General features: G+C 45.2%; 1 long non-coding RNA gene across 1 annotated transcript in view; it reads left to right on the plus strand.

Moving 5' to 3' along the window:
* The first annotated feature begins 1108 nt into the window (after positions 1-1108).
* Positions 1109-21015, plus strand: part of LOC311601337 — a 31747-nt gene continuing 11840 nt past the window's right edge. Inside the window, exon 1 of the long non-coding RNA XR_014780528.1 lies at positions 1109-1141. This is a non-coding gene — a long non-coding RNA (uncharacterized lncRNA). The remainder of the gene's footprint in view (positions 1142-21015) is intronic.

The raw sequence follows: 21015 nt of genomic DNA on the forward strand, positions 1-21015 counted from the left end.
CCAGAATGTGCAGGGTCCACCTGGTTACTGCGGAAGCAGGAAGTGGTAAGGTGTTGGGGGCGTGGCTATGGATCCTGCAGCATGGAGGTAAGGGCCTGTCAGGCTGGGAGGCTAGGTGATCATTTACAAAATTAGGCTGCGCTGTGCATGTTGACCTGAGAGGAGGCAGGGTCACCCTAAGAGCAGAATGGGGCTGTGTAGGTGTATACTAGTGTGAGGTTGTGAGAGCTGACTGAAGAGTGGTGGGCTAAGCTCTCTTGCTGATGCAGCTTGATTGAGGTCTGGCCTTTCACTAAGTGCTGGATTGTGTCAGTGTAACTTTTGCTCCCTACTTAATGTTGCCCAGAACCGCTGAAGGATAAGGGGGCCCAGGGCTGTTTCTGCTGTGGCAGTTGTTGTGGGCTGGGCTGTGTGAGTGGTGAGAAAAGTGAGCAGGGAATGCAGGGCACCAGGCCAAGGCTATGATGTGAGTGGTCACTTTCTGAGGAGGGGGCAGAAGGCTGAATCCTCACTTGAACTTCATTTGGCAGAGAACACCTGTAGCAGTGGGGCACTGTGACCTCACTGAGATAGAGTAGTGGGTGGGGGCTGTGGTTGCAAAGGTCAGGGAAGGGCAGTGGGTTTCAACCTTCCTAATGCTGTGACTCTTTAACACAGCCCCTCATGTGTTTCGTTGCTATTTCACAACTGGAATTTTGCTACTGTTAGGAATGGAACTGAGGCTGAAGTGCTGAGAACCCTGTCTGTGGCGGGATGGGTGAGGGGAGAGGTATTGTACATTCTCAGGGAGAAGCTGTGAGTGCTGAGCTAAGGAGCTGTAGATGTGGGTGGGGTCGGGACAGAAGCTGTCTCTGCTGGGGTAGCTTATGCTGCAGGTGTTGTGAGTGGGGCTGTGATGGTTTAGGTAGTAGTGGTAGATGGGGCTTGATGCTGAGGTGCAGCTGAGGCTGATGATGTAGGCATAGTGGGCGGAGCTTGCAAGCCAAAGAAGGAGCTTTGAGCAGTGACAGGTCTGCCTCCTGTCTTGCTAGCTGATGGACACACTGAGGGCTGGGTGAAGTTTAAAGTGTTGGCAAAACTACTGAATGAATGCAGTGGAGAAGAGGGAGCCTGTTTGTGTGTGCTGCAGCAACTCTTGTGGGTGGGGCTGTGAGTGCTTTCCTAAGTGGGCTGGATGTGGACTGGATATTCCCAGGAGTTTCAATCGTCTTAACTATTTCCTTTTTGGAAGGAATATTAATTGTTCACTAGTCCAGCTCTGGATTTTCTTTATTAGGCATATTTGGAGTTATTAAGAATATTACGTCGAAATTTTGAGAGACTCTCTGAACAGACCACCCAAGAGCCGAGTCCAAATGCAGTGGCAAGGATGTCTTTATATTGCAGGTTCTAACTCAGGACACACCTCAGACGCGCTGACGCAGCAGGTACAAGGATGTGGCCTAGGGTCTCAGATGAGAGGGTTTTTAAAATATAGGTTTTAGACAAAGAAATGGGTTCTACAGTATATGATTGGATGACATCTGGGTAGAAAAGCTGCAAGCAGAGAGTTACAAGCCTTAGAGTTTCATGTTTGGGTAATAGGTGTAGGACAGTTGGCCTATAGAAAATATTGGCTGAAGCAGTCATGGGGGCATTAGGAACTTTGGCCTGGCCTCTCCTAATTGGTTGTTGCTATGTGCCAGATCCCCTGCTGCTCAGCTTAACCAGCAGTGAATGAATTTTGGCTTTCCCAAAGTGAGCTGATTGTGTTGCCAGGGAATATTTTTTCTGCTTAGGCTAGTTTGTGCTTAGTCTGGAACCTGGTTTCAGCACTTGGCTAGGTTGAACACAAAATGGAATTTCCTTTGCAAAATGGAGTCTGTTTTTCAAAAGGGAGCTTGTTTGGTCCTTACCAACAAGATATTTAGCCGGGCATGGTGGCACATGCTTTTAATCCCAGCACTCAGGAGGCAGAGGCAGGTGTATCCCTGTGAGTTTGAGGCCAGCCTGGTCTACAAAGCGAGTCCAGGGCAGCCAGGGATACTCACAGAGAAACCCTGTCTTGAAAAACCATTAGAAAAAACAAAAAATAAAAACAAGATAGTTTAGACTGACTTTTTTTTGTATTTTTTTTACCCATTTGTGTGTGTCTGCAGATGTAGGCAGATACCCTGAAAAGCTTATTCAGTATTTGTCATATAAGCCATTTAATTGTAGAATAATAGAATTATACCTATCCTAGATGGCAGTAAACAGAAAAGTGTAAAAACCGAACATCTACAGGAACTCAGAAAATGCTAACATCAGTTTTTTTCAGTTTTCTTTAGGGATTTTTAACGATATTCGATAGACTACAAATCCTGGCTCAGAGACCCTGAGTTCAATATCCAGGAACTAACCATGTGGTTCACAACCATCAATAGTGAGATCTGGTGCCCTCTTCTGGCTTTCAGGCACTCATGCTGTGTAAATAATAAATACAATTTTACAGAAAAAAGTTTTCTTTAAGATCCTAAGGTACAAGTTATATTGTAGCCCTTTGAACTCTCGTAGTGTCTTTTCTTGGGCTGTTTAGCTTTGTTTTCTCTCTTTGTCCTAGTGACAGATGGTCTCCTGACCCAACAGGTATGTTGGAGGAAATTTTAAAACAAGCATGCTTGGGTTGGGAGACGGGTTGTCTAATCCAACTCCAGAGCCAGCTGTTTAATAGAGTAGTACAGCATGAAGCAATAGAATTTCAACCAAAATTAGTGAAAAGAGATGGGGAAGAATATGCCATTCTCACCAAAGGAAAAGCCTACCAAGAGGGCATTCCAATTCAGAACATCTTTGAACAATATACAAGGGCACCCAGATTTATTTTTAAAAAACACCAAAAAACAAAAAAACTAAAAAAAAAAACCCAGACCAAAGTAATGATTAAAGCTTTAAACACATCGATACAGACATCTCAAATGTGGGGGATTCAGTGCCCCACTATAATCAATGGACAGATCACTGAGGCAGAAAAAAATAGAGAAATAATTAAACCAACAGATGGAATGAATTCAGTGGACCCCATGGTTATCTACAGAACATTTCACCCAAACAAAAAAGAATAGCTTTTCTTCTTAAGGCCACACGGAACCTTCTCGAAAATTGGCAATATATAGTCGGTCAAAAAGCAAACCGTAACTTATACAAAAAAATTGAAATTACCCATTGTGTTTTCCCAGATCACCATGGATTAAGATGGATCTCAACAACAGAAATAACAAAAACCCTACACAGTCATGGAAAATGAGCAACTCCCTACTCAGTGACAACTTGGCCAGGGAAGAAATGAAAAAGAAATTAAAGACTTTCTAAAATTCAATGAAAATGAAGGCACAACATACCCAAGCTTATGGAACACAATGAAAGCAGTACTAAGAGGAAAGTTCGTAGCACTAAGTGCCTTCATACAGAAATTGGGGAGATTCCATACTAGCCACTGAACAGCTCCTCTCGAAGCTTCCACAACAAAAGAGGCTGACACAACCAAGAGGAGTAGATGGCTGCAAATAATCAAACTCAAGCTGAAGTCAACAAACTAGAAACAGAGGACAAGACAAAGAGTGAAGAATGAACTGAAGCAAAAAGCGGTTCTTTCAGAAAGTCAACAAGATAGACAAAAGACACTAACTAACTAAAAGGCAGAGAGAAAATATCCAAATCAAGAAAATCAGAAAGGAAAACCAGAACATAACAACACACATTGGGGGAAAACACCAAAGAAACATTAGGTCTTACTTCAAAAAACCATAGTCTACAAAATTGGAAAATCTAAATGAAATGGACAATTTTCTTGGTAGGTTCCATTTACCAAATCTAAATCAAGATCAGGAAAACAAGTTAAATATCTCCATAACCCCTAAGGAAAAGAAGCAGTCATTAAATGTCTCCCAACCACGGGGGGGGGGGGGGGGGGGGGGGGAAGACTCAGGACCAGATGATTTTAGCTCAGAATTCTACCAGACTTTCAAAGAAGAGCTAATACCAATACCCTTCAAACTCTTGCACAAAATAGAAACAGAAGGAACATTGCCAAACTCACTGTATGGGGCCACAGTCATTCTTGTACCTAAAACACCCAAAGACCCATCAAAGAAAAAAATTTCAGGCCAATTTCCCTTATGAACATTGATAAAAAAAATACTCGCAAACCAAATCCAAGAACACATGAAAGGTATCATTTGCTATGACCAAGTAGGCTCCATCCCAGGAATGTAGAGGTGGTTCAATATATAAAAATCCATCAATGTAATCCATCAAAAAACAAGCAGCAAGAAAAACAAAACATGATCATCTCATTAGATGCTAAAAATCGTGTGGCAAAATTCAACACCACTTCTTGATAAAGGCCTTGGAGAGATCAGCGATAAAAGTTCTGATAAGATGGAGCACTGACTACTTACTACTCAGTCCCAAGCCCAAGATTTTAATTTCCCTTGGGTGGTATTCTGAATAGAGACTTGAGGGTGCCTTTCATCATGCTAAAAACAAGTCTGTCCTATCTGTATACCAAGTCTTCTGGACTGAGAAAAGAATGTCCATGCTTTTACTGGGTCTCAAATGCATAAGCCTACCCCAGATGTCTTATAGACACAACTTTAACTTTTGTCCCTATTCTGTATTTGTCTCAAGAGGTTTTTACCTGGCTAACAGACTCCATCCAGAGCTGCTGAGAGCTGGACCTGCTGAAAGTTGATGTAAACCAGTCTCGCAGATGTGACTACTCCCTGTCTCTTCAGCTGGATCAGATAAACAGATGCTTTTGGTAAGTGCCCCATTACCCAGCCTTTGACTAGCTTTTCAGCTTGTCTAGACCCCAATAACAGCGCCCCTAATGTCACCAGCAAAAAAGTTACAGAAGAGAATGACTTTGCCCATTGACCTACTTTATAGGCTGAAATGCTAAGTCACAGGCAACTCTCTGGCAGGAGGGACAAATGGCCACAGGGAAAAAAGCACTTAGTTGGGTCTAAACCAGTCGTGCTTTGTGCCTACCTCATACCAAGCAAAAAGTGGGTGCCATCCAGAAATCCTGTATTTGGACAATGAAACTCTGTCAGTTCTACGTTTGAATCTTGACATACTGACCTTTCCTCAGATGAGCTGGGTCAAGTTGCTCAACTTCATCAAGGAAAAAGGGCCTGGGGCTCAGACTGAGAGCCCTGCCCAAGGCTGTTTGTGTAATAGCAATCCTGGGAAGGCTTTGTGAGTCCCTGCCTGTGTGCTGGCCTGCAGTTTGCTTAAATAGTCCCTGGACTTCTCACCTGGATGGGTCCAGACTGGGAAATCACAAGCCTCACAGATGTCTCCAGCTCAGGTCAAGTTCCTCCCCTCCATGAGATCTTAACCCCTCTCAGGACAAGTGAGCTGGGGCTGTCATCTGTTGACCTCGGGGTGCTGAAAGGTGGGGGGTGATGGTGGTGGTGGGACTGATCCTGCATGACATGCACATGACCCAGCTATGCCTATCTAAAATAGGGTTTCCTGAAGTACACCTGATGTGCGTTCATCTTACCTGTTCCTATTGATGTCTTCCCTTTCCACCAGAATGAATCTGGCCAAAGATTTCTGCCTGAGGTCCTTTAAGTAAGAAAGACCCTTCCTGCTTTGCGGGATAGACACCGGGACATAGCCAAACCGTGCCACCTCATTTTTCTTAGCTTCAGATAGCCACAGTCCTTGGGGGAAGGTCCAAACTTTGAATCCCTTTTACACTACAAAGATGGCCCCAACTGCTGATATGATTCAAATCCTAGGTACTAGTCATCACCACCCAGAGATACCTCACTCAGCCTAACTCAAGATGCCTAAGAGAGGCCATCCACAGCAGCTTCTCCTTAGTGCTCCACAGGAAGCAGAATATGGGTATAACAGTATTTTTTTAAAAATTTATCTGTATTGCCTGTAGGCCCTGCTGGCAATCCATCAAGACACAGACACGTGTTGTATTTTAAAATAGCCTTAGTTAACCTTGGGCAGGGCAGATATCAATCCTCTAAACTTCCTCTGATGGTGGGGCAGGCATGGGAATCCTGCCTCAATCCCATGCCTTCTGCTTCCTATAACTTCTGTCAGGCTACCTCGCATCCATAACACCAAATTCTTGCTAATGTTCTTCATTTGGGCCAAATTCTCCATCCAAGCCAGCCATGTGCTTCTCCTCCATCTAACCCATGGCTGCCTTCCTCTCTTCTCCTCAGGTCTCTTTCCTTCCTCCTCTTGGCAGTCCTGCCTTTTTCTTCCCAGGATTCCTCTCTCTCCTAGCCCAAGCTGTCTCCTCTGCCCTCCCAGGTGGGATGGCTTTTTATTAAGCAAAAGGTGAGTCACAGAGACAGCAAGCAGTAATTAGCATCAAAATACTTCAGACCATTCCCCAACATAACAGGCTCTATATGGTCCCTGACCTGTGGAGTTGGTTCTGTCCCATCAATGGCTAATTTCTTTTTTTAAAAATGTAATTTTATTAATTTATTCAGATTACAACTCAATTGCTATCCTGTCACTTGTATCCTCCCATTCCACCCTCCTGCTTTCACTCTATTCACCTCCCCTAGGTCTGAGACCATGCTGGATATAGGCTATCAAGTCTCATCTTGGTAGCCTGCTTATTCTTTCTTTGAGTGCTATTAGGCCTCCCCACCAGGGAGAGGAGGTCACATATGGGGCACCAGAGTCTTACTGTGCTTGCTCACCTGGATGGATGGCTGATCATGGACACCTTCTCTGGTAACCTCACATGGCTCCCTCTACTGCCTTGGTATATATACCCTTCCCTTACCAGGCAGGTTCATCCTCCTGAGGAGGAGACAAGAGTGAAGACAGAGCCCATCTGAGCACGCCTAGGGTGTTTTTCAAGACTGGCAAGAGGAGCAGGGGTCCACTCTTGTTTTGGGGATTCTGAAGGATGTCCTATTGACTCCTCACAAGTCCCCTGCTGACCTCCATCAGTGACATCCATGCTTCAGGTCAAGGACAGCGATGATCCCCGCCTCAGAGGTCCCCAGAGCAGGAAGTCAGAGGTGGCATCTCTGGTCCACAGTCTTCCCCACCACCAGGCCCAGCTGACAGTAGGGAGAGCTTATTCATGTGCTGACTCAGAGGTCTCCTTGCTCCTCCTTCTGGCCCTGCTCCCTTACTTCTACATATCTTAGGCCTTTCTCTCTGGGACAAGTCCGGCTCTTCTGTCACTTCAAGTACTGCAAGCAGAAATGAAGATGCCCATGGTAACAACACCAAGGAACCCCGGGACTGAGGGAGTATGAGAGCCCTCCTGTGCTGTGTAGACCAATAACATGGGCCCTGCTCAGTGGCAGGCTGCACTACCGCTATCCAGGGCCTCTATCTAGAAAGTGATTCTCAGGTCCAACCTGTGCTGTCAGTTGGTCCTGATAGCCTGATAGCCCTGGTGGACCCGCAAGGGTGGACTAGGATCTCCTTTCTATATGTCAGTACGGAGGCATCTTCTAAGCACTCAGAATCACAAACCACCACTTATAACCTTCCTGGCATGACCTGACCCTTAGGTCCCAGAAGGCAGATGAGGAAGCTTGGTGAGGGGATCACTCATACAAGTCAGCCTTAGTTTCCTTCACCACTGTTAAACTCATACACAATAGCTTGATTATCCCAGTCTGTCTCCCTGTCTGCCTGCAATGCCTGTCCCTCTGTGGTACAGTTCCAGGGAAGGACTCAGAGCTCATAACTTGACTGACAGACACTAGATCCCCTCCTCTTTCTGAAGTCCCCAAAGGGCATCATGCACTGAATGCTTGGAGAGGGAGTTGGATCTGCATGCTCTTCCAAGTACACATCGGTGGAAATACCATTTGGGTGCCTTCTATTTGGGGTGGGGCTTCTGCAGTCCTCTCTAAGGTCCTACACACGTACTGAATGCAAAGCCAATGTCAGGGATAACTGGACCTCTAAAAATAGCTCCTGGGTGTTTGTCTACAGTGCCCTACAGGGCAAAGGGCTGACTGGGAACCTGTTTGGCACAGTGCTCCCTCACCACAAGGGGACAGCTGTGGGGCCCCTTTCTTTCTGGGAACCTCTCAAATGCCTTCTATCCACAGAGGCCCCAGAGTGTGAATGGAGGGGGCTCACTGTCCCATGTTGGTACATGCTTGGTGCAGCTCACCAGACCATCTGACCCAGATTATCTGAAGTTGTTGTAACCAGACCAGAGCTCCCACAGTGCACTCTCAGGACCTGTGCGTACCCTACAAGCTACTCACTCATCTTTTCCTCTGGGAGTGCCTAAAAATGATGTCTCTGCTGGGTTCCCCAGAATGGAGGGAAAAGCCATTCATCCACACACGTGTGTGGCATTTCGTGCTAGGCTGACCACTGGGACGAAGCAGTGTGACATTATTTTTCTTCACATCAACCTCAGATTGATGCATATCTAAATTTAGATCAGTAAGGACATATAATCTATTTTTATGAAAAAAGGAGATTACATAGTAATTTTAAGGAGAAATTTGTCATCTTGAGTCTTAGACTGTCTTTGTAAGTAGCTTATTTTATCATCGGGGGGGGGGGTCACACTCTGACTGACTATGTACACCAGGCTGGTCTAGAACTCATAGAGATCTGTCTGTTTGCGACTCTATTGTGCTCGGATTATGGGCTTCTGTCACCACCTCGCTGCTCCAATATTTGATCTCAATTGCAGTCAAAACCTTTAAAAATCTTAAGCAAAAATCATGCAAGGAAACAAGAAAATTCTAAGTCTTGGGTCAGTTGTGTCAATTTAGGTTTTAGTAAGCAAAGCCCTGTCCATTTTTTTTTCAATTTAGTTATTGTCAAATTGCTTAGGAGGACCCTTTTTAGAAAGAGCTGACTCATAGGTAAGGAGTTTAAAATTTCAGTTGTAATCAAGTCTACAGAGAAAAGTTTTTTGTTTGTTTGTTTGTTTGTTTGTTTTTTAATAGTCGCTAACTGAGCCTCACACCGCTGAGATATTTTACTGCTTTTCCCATGAACTCCCTTAGAGAAGGTACAGAAAATTATGATCACCACTAAGCACACTGCAAAAAAATCCATAACAGTGACAGTCAAAACAAAGCCAAAAAAGAAAAAGGAGCCTTCTGCTATGGCAACTCGGAGAGGGACCATAGCAGTTTCTAATTTTTTAAACAATCTGGGTGGTTAACTCCATTCCTCAGGTTGGTCTAGAAGACTGTTGACCTCCTAGTTCTGCCTGTCCAACCTGCCATGTGTCGCAGCCATCGTAGCCCTGTAGGAGTAGAGCCCACAGGCAGCTTGGAGCAGCACCTGTGAAATGCTCTGGCCCAGGAAGGAATGTGCGTTAAACCAGCTTGTGTGTCTTTTGCACCTTGGAAGGTTTGGGCTGGGGAAAAAAACCACTATTATTAAGAAACTGTTCTTCTCTTCCATCTTTCTAATAGGTAAAGTTTGGGAAACAACTTGAGTTTACAGGAAGGTATGGCAGATCAGTTAGAGGCTGTCAGCTCTGTGTTCTTATTTCTCCTCAGTTTGTATCCTTTCTGCCCACAGTAGGTTCTAAGTTTGGGTGTTCTCTCTGGGAGCTAGTCTCCGTGCTAAACTGTGACAAAGTATGATTTTTAAAGGTGTGGATACTTGATTTAGCTGAGCGACAATACATTGTGGTTAATTTAGAAGCATGGCCTAATGTTTTTATTAGTCCTATAATTATTATTACAGTGGTATTTTTGTCTCCCACCATATCTTCCAGCTAGCTGAAACCATCCATAGGATAGATGTCACATGTACTTTGTGGCCTGTTGACCTTTATGCTCTCTCAGTCAGAGACCACTGGTTAATGGGGTGGGCCACCACACCGAGCTACTCTTCACTCCTATGAAGAGTGCTTGGTTAATAGGAGCAAGATGAACAAGGAAACACACAAAATGTAGGGTCCAAGGAGAAAGGAGGAAGTGCAATGGAGGTAAACCCTGTGGTCAAGGAGATAAATAGATTAAAGATACTAAATGGAATACAAGGAATGGTGCCCTCAGGCACTCAGAGAAAGTTCCAGCACAGCCAAGCTTAGGCAGTGAAGGAACCCATCACAAACAGCAGGCTGGTTGTTCTGGCTGCAATAGGTTTGTCCCCTTTAAGGCCATTCCTGTGTTTGAATGCTTGGCCCATAGAGAGTGGTACCACTAGGAGGTGTGGCTTGTTGGAGTCCCTGTAGCATTGTTGGAAGAAGTGTGTCACTGTGGAAGGCAGCTTTGAGGTCATTTATGCTCAAACTATGCCCAGTGTGGCACACAGTCTCCTCCTGCCTCTACAGATCAAGATGTAGAACTCCCAGCTCTTTCTCCAACCCCATGTCTGCCTGCAGGCCCCCATGTTTCCCACCATAATGATAGTGGACTGACCCCAGAAACTGTCAGCCAGCCCCAATAAAAGGTTTTCCTGTGTGAAACTTTCCATGTTCATGGTTGTCTCTTCACAGCAATAAAAGCCTAAGGGTCGAAAGACCCCAAAGCCCATATTAAAAGCCCATACCTAGGAAAGAGGAGGAGGATATATTCCAAAATGGACTTCTCCTCACTTGGGGGGACAGTGTGACCACTCTGGGCTCAGAGAAGCCGGGGTGGAATGGTGCTGAGAAGGCAGCTAAGTAAAGTCCCTGTCAGCTCACTCTCACAGTGCAGACTCTAAAGGCAAGGCAACATTGAGCCACCATTGGCTTGCAGGACATGGCCCACTCCGTGCTGTTCCCAGACCCATCCAGACAGGCTTTATTATCTGTAGCAGTGGCCATAAAACTATCACCATAGCTAGGGGATGTGCCATTGCAGGCCTCACAGAGGAAGATGCTCGTGCATAGATTCCCCCAGCAGATACTGCACTGCAACCCTTCTCTTTTATTCTGTCAGTTTCTTTTAGGTCTCATGTGCCAGGTGACTTTCACCGAGGAGCTGGGCAGAAGGGATTGTCCACCCCAAACACAGAAGACACATAACAAAGAAGAATTCCATTTAGTTTGGCTTGTCGAACCAATGAGTTTAGTGAGGTCACCACAGGACTGTGGATAACTCCAAAGCAGCGATTCTGTTGTGGGATTCTGTGCTCAACTGAAAAGCAGCCACACTATGGAAGCATTCCCCTTAGATTCATAAGAGGTTATAACACAGAGAGTCACCCAAAGCAGGGGACAGGGTCACAAATGTATACCTCTGAGGGCTTCCTTCGGGCTATATACAAGCACATATGCTCTTCCAAAGATTCTTACCCTAGGCAACTGCTTCATTAGGTGAAAAAAGGAGGGGTTTACTAACCAAGGGCCCCTTGAGGATCCCATGACCCTTGCCAAGTCCATGGGTTCTTTGAGGCCTCAAAGCTCCCCTTTCCCCTTTTGAGGAAACCATAGTAGGCCCAATCTCCTCAAGGACTTGTGCAGGTGCTTAAAGATGTACTAGTTAAACATCATGTCCAACCATGGGCAAACAGCCCCAGCAGGCTGAGGGAGGCTAGCTTCCCATGGTGACCCTCCTGGAGTAGACTGAAGTCAGCTCTAAGTTCAGCTCAGGGTTTACACTCCCAATCCCTTTGTCCATTCAGAGACATTCTTTTTTTTATAATCTTGTGGGGGTTTGTTTTTGTTTCTTTGAGACAAGATTTCTCTGTGTAGGCATGCCTGTCCTGGAATTCAATCTGTAAACCAGGTTGACCTCAAAGGCACATAGATCTGCTCGCCTCTGCTGCCTGCCTCTAGGATTAATGGCATGTGACATCACCAGCAGCTCAGATACTCCTTAAAACTGAAAGGAGTCTATAGCAGCTGCAGTGGCTACATCAACCCAAATGAATAAAGGCACTTCAAAAACGGTGACTTTCACAATCTCTTCCCCACCAGTCACTACCCACTCAAGGGCTCTGTCCCTGTACGTGAGTGGTCACCAGAGTTAATAAGCTCCTGCCATAGTGTGGACATTGAGTATCCTCCAGTGGTCCACTGTGGGAGGGGTTTGCATTATTGAGGCATGCCTCTGATAGACTGTGGTCGCTCAGGGCAGAATGTCTCCCTCTTCTCTCCCCTGTTCTGTGCTTTAAGCACTTGGTCCTGTCACACTCACCTGCCAGGATGTGGTATTGTCTCCTGAGCAGAAAAAGGCATGGGAAGAAACTGAGATTACTGTCCTTGAAACTGCCTCAGGTATTTCACTGTGGTAATATGAAGCTGGCTAAGGCAGCTTGTAAAGGCCCCCAAGAAAATGCCAGCCTCCGTCTTAAGGACATGTGTAAGAAATGTGACGTTTCTCTCCGTGGGAAGGACATGGACTGCTTAACTGAAAAACCCCACAATTCAGAGGCATCCAAAGCCCTACACCCTATTTATTTACATGCAGGAGCTTACTGATGAAGCCCAGCAACACAGAGGAGGGCAGAGCAATCATGTAAAAAGCCTGAGGATAATGGAGGAAGCGTGCACCCAAGTATGGGACATGAGTAAAACTGGTGAGCCGCCTGGACAGAATCTTATTCAAGTCCTCTTCCACTAAGCATGGGAGGCTTCGTCCTCTCTGCACTACCACTTTGAAACAGGGTGCTGGTCTTCAGAGAGGTCAGACTGGGCTACATACTGGGAGGCAGGGCACCACTCCTGTTCTATCTGGTTGTGGTTTCCCAATGTAAATTTGTATCTCCCTCTGCAGACTGGTGCTGGAGGCAAATGAACACACCACAGCCTCTGCTTTCCCTCATCTGAGGTGGAGCGCGACTTCCTTCCACCGCACCTTCCACACCTAGACTCAGTCAATAAACACATTCACAGTGGTGCCTATTACTATGTTCAAAGTAGCACCCAACATGTCAGTGATGGTGCAAAGCTCTAAGCAGGAGGACTTTGGCTGGGTGAACACAAGGATTGTTATTGGGTAAAGGGAGGCCAAAGGGCTGTTTTCTACTTAGGGGCAGCCTCCCTTAAAGTAACAGCAACCTCCCTTAACCTGACCCAAAGGACAAAATTCTTGGGCAAGGCCAGTAGTTCAGTGTCAATCCAAATGTCCTGTACCAGTTCAAAGAACCCACCCTACGGATCGTCGTAAATATAAATGTGCTTCCTTACCTACCATTTTGGTTCTGCTCTCTTCTACCCGAGAGAGAGAGAGAGAGAGAGAGAGAGAGAGAGAGAGAGAGAGAGAGAGAGACGGAGAGAGACAGAGAGACAGAGAGACAGAGAGACAGAGAAAGAAACAGAGAGAGAGAAGGACGGAGGGCCTTTGCAGCTTAATCTCCAACAAGCCTTTCTTTCTACTGATGGAGCAGGCTTGTTAACTGTGCTCTTACTTATACCTATTTGGTTTGGATGACTTCAGTTATGTCTAGCTAAGCAAGTAGAAATTCTCCTTAGGATTTAACTAAAACTATTTTATTTTATTTTTCCTCCTCCTCCTCATTCTCTCTCTCTCTCTCTCTCTCTCTCTCTCTCTCTCTCTCTCTCTCTCTCTCTCTCTCCTTCCTCCCTCCTTCCCTCCCTCCATCTTAGTGTAGGTGTGGGTGGGTTGCTGTCAGGCAGGGTCCATATGAAAAAACTCAGTGAACAACTTGTGCAAATTCCTCTCTCCTGTGGAGGGCTGGGTTGAGCCTCTGAGGCTTTCTCTGAGGCCCTAATATATGTGGAGAAGAGGCATGGCTCCTTTTTTAAACCAAGAATATGCTTAGAGGAGCCAGTAATGGTTTGGAGCCAGGGCCTTGAGTACTTTTCCCTGAGGCCCCAATGTAACCAGGAATATACTTGGCAGAGCTGCTAATGGCCTGGGGCAAGCCTGGCTACATATTCTGAGAACCCCACTTTTCCCAACATTTGGGGCTATGGTTATCAGACCCAAGGCCACTGCTGTGTGCTTTGCTGTCTTGCTCTTGAAATGATCTGTCCTTGTGTGGCATTGTTTGAATATCTTCTTGCTGATTTTATTCCATTTCACCCCTGTAAATAATCTATAGATGATGTACCTTTTTTTTTCCTTCAAGACCGGGTTTCACTTTGTAGACCAGGATGTGCTGAAACTTGCTCTATAGAACACACTGGCCTTGAGCTCAGAGATGCCCCTGCCTCTGCCTACAATCATTGGGATTAAAAGTGTGCACCACCATGTCCAGTGATGCTGTGCTTGTTAAGAAGCTTGTTTGGCATAAGAGATTGCTTTTACAAGACCTCATGCCCAAGGTTTATCTTCCCGATTTCCAATTTTTCTATCTTTTTTTTGTCTCCTGGCCCCTCCCTCTCAGGACCTTGTTACTGAAGAGTGACCTGCAGGTTCAGTCAAACTGCCACCTGAAGGAGTGTACCTGAATACAGGAGAGAGACTAGGCATTCCTGTGATACCTCTATCCATATCTGTATACTGATTACATAAATATATATGAGAAGTCGTGCCCAGCAGAGAAGAATCAGGAGTAAATGTGCGACAGCCATATTCAGAAGAGGACATTTGCCGCCTTAGATGCTTTGCTTCTGCACTCTAGTTCTTATAACGAATTATTAAAGCATGTCAAAAGCTTCTTTATTTTCATTCTAAAAGTCTGCCCTTGCTTCCCTGACAAAGTTTCTGTGAATTTAAAGGCATGAGAACATGCAGGTAAAACTCACAGACAGAACACCACCTATGAGGGCCAACTAAGCTCCTACACCACCTATCCCAAGCAGGGGCAGAGCTTAGAGCAAGGGAAGAGAAAGCAAGGGAGGGATAATTTGTACTAGGAAATTTGCTTCAAAATTGCTTAGATCCACAGGATGAAGTTAATTTAACTGTAGTACAAACCTCAAATTTCTGGTTACTACATAGTCCAAAGCACACTGGAGGAGAAAACATTAAAAAAGAAAACTTTTAAAAAGTATAGGAACAAAAAGTGACATCAGTGCTTAAGTTACTTCATGATGCCAGAAGGAACAAGGAAAATGGATTTTTTTGTGTGTGTTGGTGTTATGTTTTTGTTTTTGTTTTTGGTGAAAACAATTATAAAATCTCCCAAAATGGCTCCTACTGGTTCCTCTGAGCCAATGCTCCTACCACAGCAGGGGTTTTACAGACCAATGGGCCAAAGAGAAGAAGAGATATCTGAAAAGGGTAAGAATTAGGAAGAACAGCTGAAGCTACCAGGTGGCTCTGAAGGCCTCTGCACTAGCTCCAGGAGGTGACAGAACCTACAGCAGGGGAGGAAGCTTGCCTGTGTGGGGGCTGTTGTTTGGTTATTCACTCACTCACTCACTCACTCACTCACTCACTCATTTGCTTTACATCCCTACAGCAGCCCACTCCCTCCTCTCCTCTGGATCCCACCCTCCTACCCTCTTTTTTCTCTCAGCCCCCTCCCCTTCTCAGAAAATGAGAGCCCCCACCCATCAACTCACCTCAGCACATCAAGGGTTTTTTAAAGGTGGCCTAGATGCTGGTGGCTGGGATCACAAAGGGTGGGGTGACTGGCAGCCTGGCCTTAGGCCCCAGACCCTCCTCCACCCCAAGCCTCTCAGGAGAGCCACTTGCTAGTGCAGGTGAGCCAAAGCCATGGCCTGGCATGTGGCACAGAGCAGGTAGGACAAATGTGCCTGAGAGGCCACAGGCAGGCACTGACAGACACAGCTTCATAGTGACAATGCTAAAATATTTCTGACCTCCAAGTCCTTTTTCTATTTTCTCCTCTGCTCTGATTAATTTCTACACATCAGGTTTTACCAGCTCAAACCTCCAATTGGACACACTCTCGTGGATGCAAGGAGGTCTAATGAGCTCCCATCAATCCAAGCAGAGCACCTGTTGCTCTCAAAATGACCTGTGGCATTTAAGCCAAAAGGCTGACTCTAGAATGTGGGATTTGACCCTCCCATTTCTGGTTCATAGGTGTTTTTTCTTTCTCCATATGTCCTTTAACCCCGACTCCTGGGTCAGTCCCACAGAATAGCCTTCTGGCTCTGTGACAGGGACAAGGAGAACAGAGCAGCCTAAGAGAGAAATACAAAAAATAAAGGCTAAAACTGAGCTGGTAACATGTCCTTGAAGAGAGTTACAATGTATCCTTCCTCTCTTCTCCACCCACCCTATCAACTACCTATGAGATCAACTTCCTGGACACAAAGAGATGTTTATGTTATGATTTTGATGTTTTGTTTCATTTAATTTTGATACAATTTGACAGGATACATAAAGTAGCATAGTACTTCCAAAAACTAACAGTTTGTGGCTGACAAATTTCAACAACATCAACTACAACAAAATAGTTAAAGTTGCTAGGGGTAAAGAGCTGCTAAAGGTAGGTAGCCTCTGTTGGGTCTCAATTCTCTAAGGATTACTTAGTTGTTCCAAGCAGGCCTTCTCAGGAAATTTTTTATGAAGGTGGGATGGGGCTTTCTCCTATAGTACTACTAAATCTCATGGTATTAATAAATAAAAATGTGATGCGGCTAAAATAAAAATATCTTTATAAATAAGGGTTTGTATATAAAGATTGAGATAGATATATATTTGAAAAAAAAAAAGCCCAAGAGGGTTTCTCATAACCTACAAAATCCCAAGTAAGTTATTTAAAGTACACAGAGGATGCAGAAGCTATATAAGGTATATGAAGAATAAAAATTAAAGGCCATATTATGCTGTTAAAATTTATCAGGTCCATGTTTAGTAATTAAAAACAGGCTGTAAAGTATATCATATTAAGTTTTTAAAATATCTGACTCTCATTATATAATAACAAAGTATCAGACTGATGTTACTGATCTTCTGGGTCATTTACATGTGCTGCTTTGCACTGCTCTCTTGAATGATTCTGGCATATCATCAACTATCCCTATATGTTTGTCACTGGGAGGTCCCTATGTGTCCCTTCCATCTTTCTGACCTATAAGGCTTAAGGCTTTGGGGTCCATGGAGACTGATATACAGTGTTTAAAATACCACTTCATTCATCACTTGAATTTTCCGGTTTCTAACAATCCACAGGTTGCCCAAGCAGATAGATTATCCCCAGGTTGCAATAAAGAGCCAATGCTCTGCTTTCAAAGCACAATCCCCCTTTGGGTGCTGTGTTCCATGGCTCTAACATGGTGCGTGATTCTAAAGGACTCTGTGCCTCTGGATGGACAACCTGAGGGGCTGGTTCAATTGTCCTGGGTGTGGCACCTGGTCAGGGTTGATATCCTGAGATCACCTCAACGAACCCCATCCTATTATAATGTCTAAAAAAAAGAAAAAGAAAAGACTCAACTAGACCTTTGGCTGTTAGCCATAGCTCTGGACCTCGTGATCATCTATGGGACTTTTAGAGAAGAAAAACAACTGTAACATGTTTGGAATCAGTGCTTATGTTAGCCTTCCACATATATTATTTACACGGATAGTCCCTCTGCTCCAAAAAGTAGGGAATTTTTCCAGATTATTTGTATCAGCTGTTTCTCTCTAATTGTATGGATTTCCCATCCAAACTAGCCAAAGGTACATTGAACAAGTTACAGGATTTAATATGCTTTATAACCCTCCACCTCCATTCAATATTATGATTAGAATGCGTGTATTGATAATTCTTTTCACAATGCTAGAAGGTATTTGTTGGGTGGAGGACATAAGAGTCTCTTGGATAATCAGACACCGGTAAACTCATCTGGACTTTAAAAATAAATAATAATAATAAAGGAGAGAACTTCTGAGGACTGAACTGATCCACCAAGGCTTTCCCTGAGGCCCTGACCTATGGACAAGGCACTATATCTTTTTTTTCAAAATTAGCATCGTGTTTGGCAGAGCCAGTAATAGCCTGGGGCCAGGCCTTGGGAGCTTTCCACCCACAAGCACTGATGTATGGGGAAGGAAGGAATGTAGCTCAGTTTCTAAAACCAGAATTATGCATAGTAGAGCTGGTAATGGCTTGGGGCCGGGGCCTTGGGGGGAGCTATTGCTTCACATCTTGTGATCTGAACTCTTCCAATCACATGGAGCTGTGATTACCAGGACCAAGGCCACTAGGTGTTCAGTCTATAATGCTCTCGAAGTTCCCTGTGTTTAACCTGTGTAACTTTGAACAGCTTCCTGCTGACTTTGTCCCACTGTATGATAACATCTGCTGACTTTGTCCTATCTCTCCACTGGAATTGCTGTATAAGATGTAGTACTTCTTATAAATGTGCTTGGCCTAAGAGAAAGCTGTAGCGAGATGTTTGGTGTCTTAAAAATCACAGTTATGCTATGTGAACATCTTTTGGTGTTAATCCCAGGCTTGGGATGTGGTTGCTTCAAATTGTCCACAGAAGCAGACTATTTGCCTCCTGTGTGCTTGGCAGGGCTGCAGTTTTGCCAGCTGAAGATAGTTTAATTCTGGGGACTCTAGAAAGGGAATAAAAAGACCAGAACCTAAGAAAGCAGGCCTGGCTCTTTCTCCTGCTGCTGCTGCTACTGTTGCTGGTTTGTCACAGGTCATGAGAAAAGAAGTGATAAGTAGATTTTGGAAGCCAGGTGCTGTGGTGCAGGCCTGTAATCCCAGCCGTCATAGAGGCAGACACAAGCAGAGCTCTGTGAATTTGAGAGAGTCCAGGACAGCCAAGGCTACACAGAGAAATCCTGTCTTGAAAAACCAACCAGATAAACAAAATAATAGTAAGAAGAAGATGAAGAAGAAGGAGGAGGAGAGGAAGAAGAAGAAGAAGAAGAAGAAGAAGAAGAAGAAGAAGAAGAAGAAGAAGAAGAAGAAGAAGAAGAAGAAGAAGAAGAGAGGGATGAGCAAGGCTCAGGATCCAGGGCTCCTCAGGTCCTCAGGGTTGAGGCATCCCTTCCTAGCAGCAGCAGCAGCTGGAGAAGGAGCCCACGAAACAATTTTGAGAAGGAAAGCTGGAAGAACTTTCTTTGCCGGGTCTGCTCTGGAGAAGACTGGAAAATCATGGTAACTTACAAAGCTTTTCTTTGTCTCCCACTTTTTGTGAAGAGAACCTCTTCCTATCTACACACCCCATTAACAATGTGCTTCAAGCTCCTCATTCAGCAGACAGTGTTGTTTACTAAAGGGTACAAGACTTTGACAATGGACTCCAGTTTGTCCCTTTAGATGTCTGAAGACAAGCAGTCAGGTAGGCAGAGGAGGAGCCAGTTTATGTTACATACATGTGTCACCACCTTACACATGAGTCATTTCTCTTTACTGGGGTCCTGCCACAGCACAGCACACCTTTCGCCAGCCACTTCTGCCATTTTCTGCATCACAAAAAAATGACCAATAGAACGTGGTATGGTCAGTATAGCTGCGTTTCAAATTGGCTAGCCTAATCCATTTTGTTTTAGATCTATGGCTACTTGAACTTCCAGAGGGACAAGCCAGAGCTCCTGGGGAATACTGTCAGGAGCAAATCGACTAATGTGGCTGTGGTGAGCAAGGCACAATCTCCATTTACAAGTGCGGGGCCACATCCAAAAATGGATGAGGCTTTTACCTACCCAGTGTTCCTCTTGGTTGCATAAGCCCAAGAAAGATGGCATGAAGTCCCACTAGGGGGTTCCCAACAAACAGACACCTGCAGGCAACCTTTCCCCAGGGCCTTCTAGTACACTGAAAAAGAGCAACTTCCCTATAAGTGCCCATGACAACTGCCCACATCAGGAGACATGTGGCCAGAGCAGAGAGGGCACATCTGATCATGGGACAGTTTCTCCATCGGCTACTGGTAAGACGGAAAGGGCAGTGCCTGCCGCAAGTAGCTCCTCAGTATGTGATGTCTATGTAGAACACTTGCCATTCCATCATGAAAGCTGACCTCTCAACCATATCCCTAAGAGAGACAGATGAGGAGGAAGAGGAGGAGTGAAAGAAAGGGGAGGAAGGGAAGGAAGAGGAGGAAGAAGAGGAAGAGATGGACAAGGAGAAGAACTATGCGCATAACACAAGTATAATCTGCTCACTGTTCAAAAACAAAACAAGCTCACGAAATCCAGGTCCTCTAAAGACTGGGAAAAGTCACCACTATTTTTGTGAAATTGAACCAGTTTCCATTCTTACTGCATTACACCAAATCTAATGGTGCTGAATAAACATCTAAAAGTTGAGCCCAGAGTCTGAGTGCTATGCTAGCTAACACTTGGCAGTATTCCAGAGGCCCAGGCTTCCACATCCTTGGGTCAGCCTTGCCCTTCCATGGACAGCAGCTGTAGTTTTGTGCCCTCAGCAATCTGGGTGCAGAAGGCTATAGCTACTGACCTGGTGGTGTCTCCTCACATTAGTCCAGTATCTGGAAGCAGGAGATTCCATTCTCCTGGGTCCCTGCCCTCTGCAGATGTTGCTGGGAAGTTTCTGATCAGCAGCCGAGGGAGGGTCATAGCCAAGCATCCCTTAGCAATGTATAAGCACACCTCACACTACTGCCTGTCTGCTAAGGGATGGACACTACTGTACCCTGGCCTGGGAGACGCAGGCCTATCCTCTCAGTGCCTCAGGGTAGGAAATTGCCTGACCCATGAGGAAGACCGACACTAGAAACTTTACAACGGAACCTGCAAATGTTTGCTACAAAATGTCCTCCATTAAGCCTTTGTGTGTGTGTGTGTGTGTGTGTGTGTGTGTGTGTGTGTGTGTGTGTGTCTTCTTGAGACAGGGTTTCTCTGTGTGGCCTTGTCTGACCTGGACCTCTTATTGTAGACCAGGGTGGCCTGGAACTCACAAAGATATACTTGCCTTTGTCTCCCAGGTGCTGGGATTGCAGCTGTGAGCCACCTTACCTGGCCAACTAATACTTGTTAGTCAACCTCAAAGAATCAGAGCTATATTTAGGATTTGTAAGATAATAAATATCCAGCCAATGGTCAGAACATTCTCCACAGTAGAGTGGAGAGAGGGATATGACTTTCTCACATACTCTGGTGCCTCACATTTGACCATGTCCCCTGGAGAGGGAGACCTGGTGGCACTCAGAGGAAGGATAGCAGGTTACCAAGAAGAGACTTGATACCCTATGAACATATACAGGGGGAGGTAATCCCCCTCAGGAACAGTCATAGGGGAGGGGAATAAGGGGAAAATGGGAGGGAGGGAAGA

This window comes from Acomys minous (genome assembly GCF_964271855.1).
Source record: "Acomys minous genome assembly, chromosome: 7".
In the NCBI taxonomy this organism is placed as follows: domain Eukaryota; kingdom Metazoa; phylum Chordata; class Mammalia; order Rodentia; family Muridae; genus Acomys; species Acomys minous.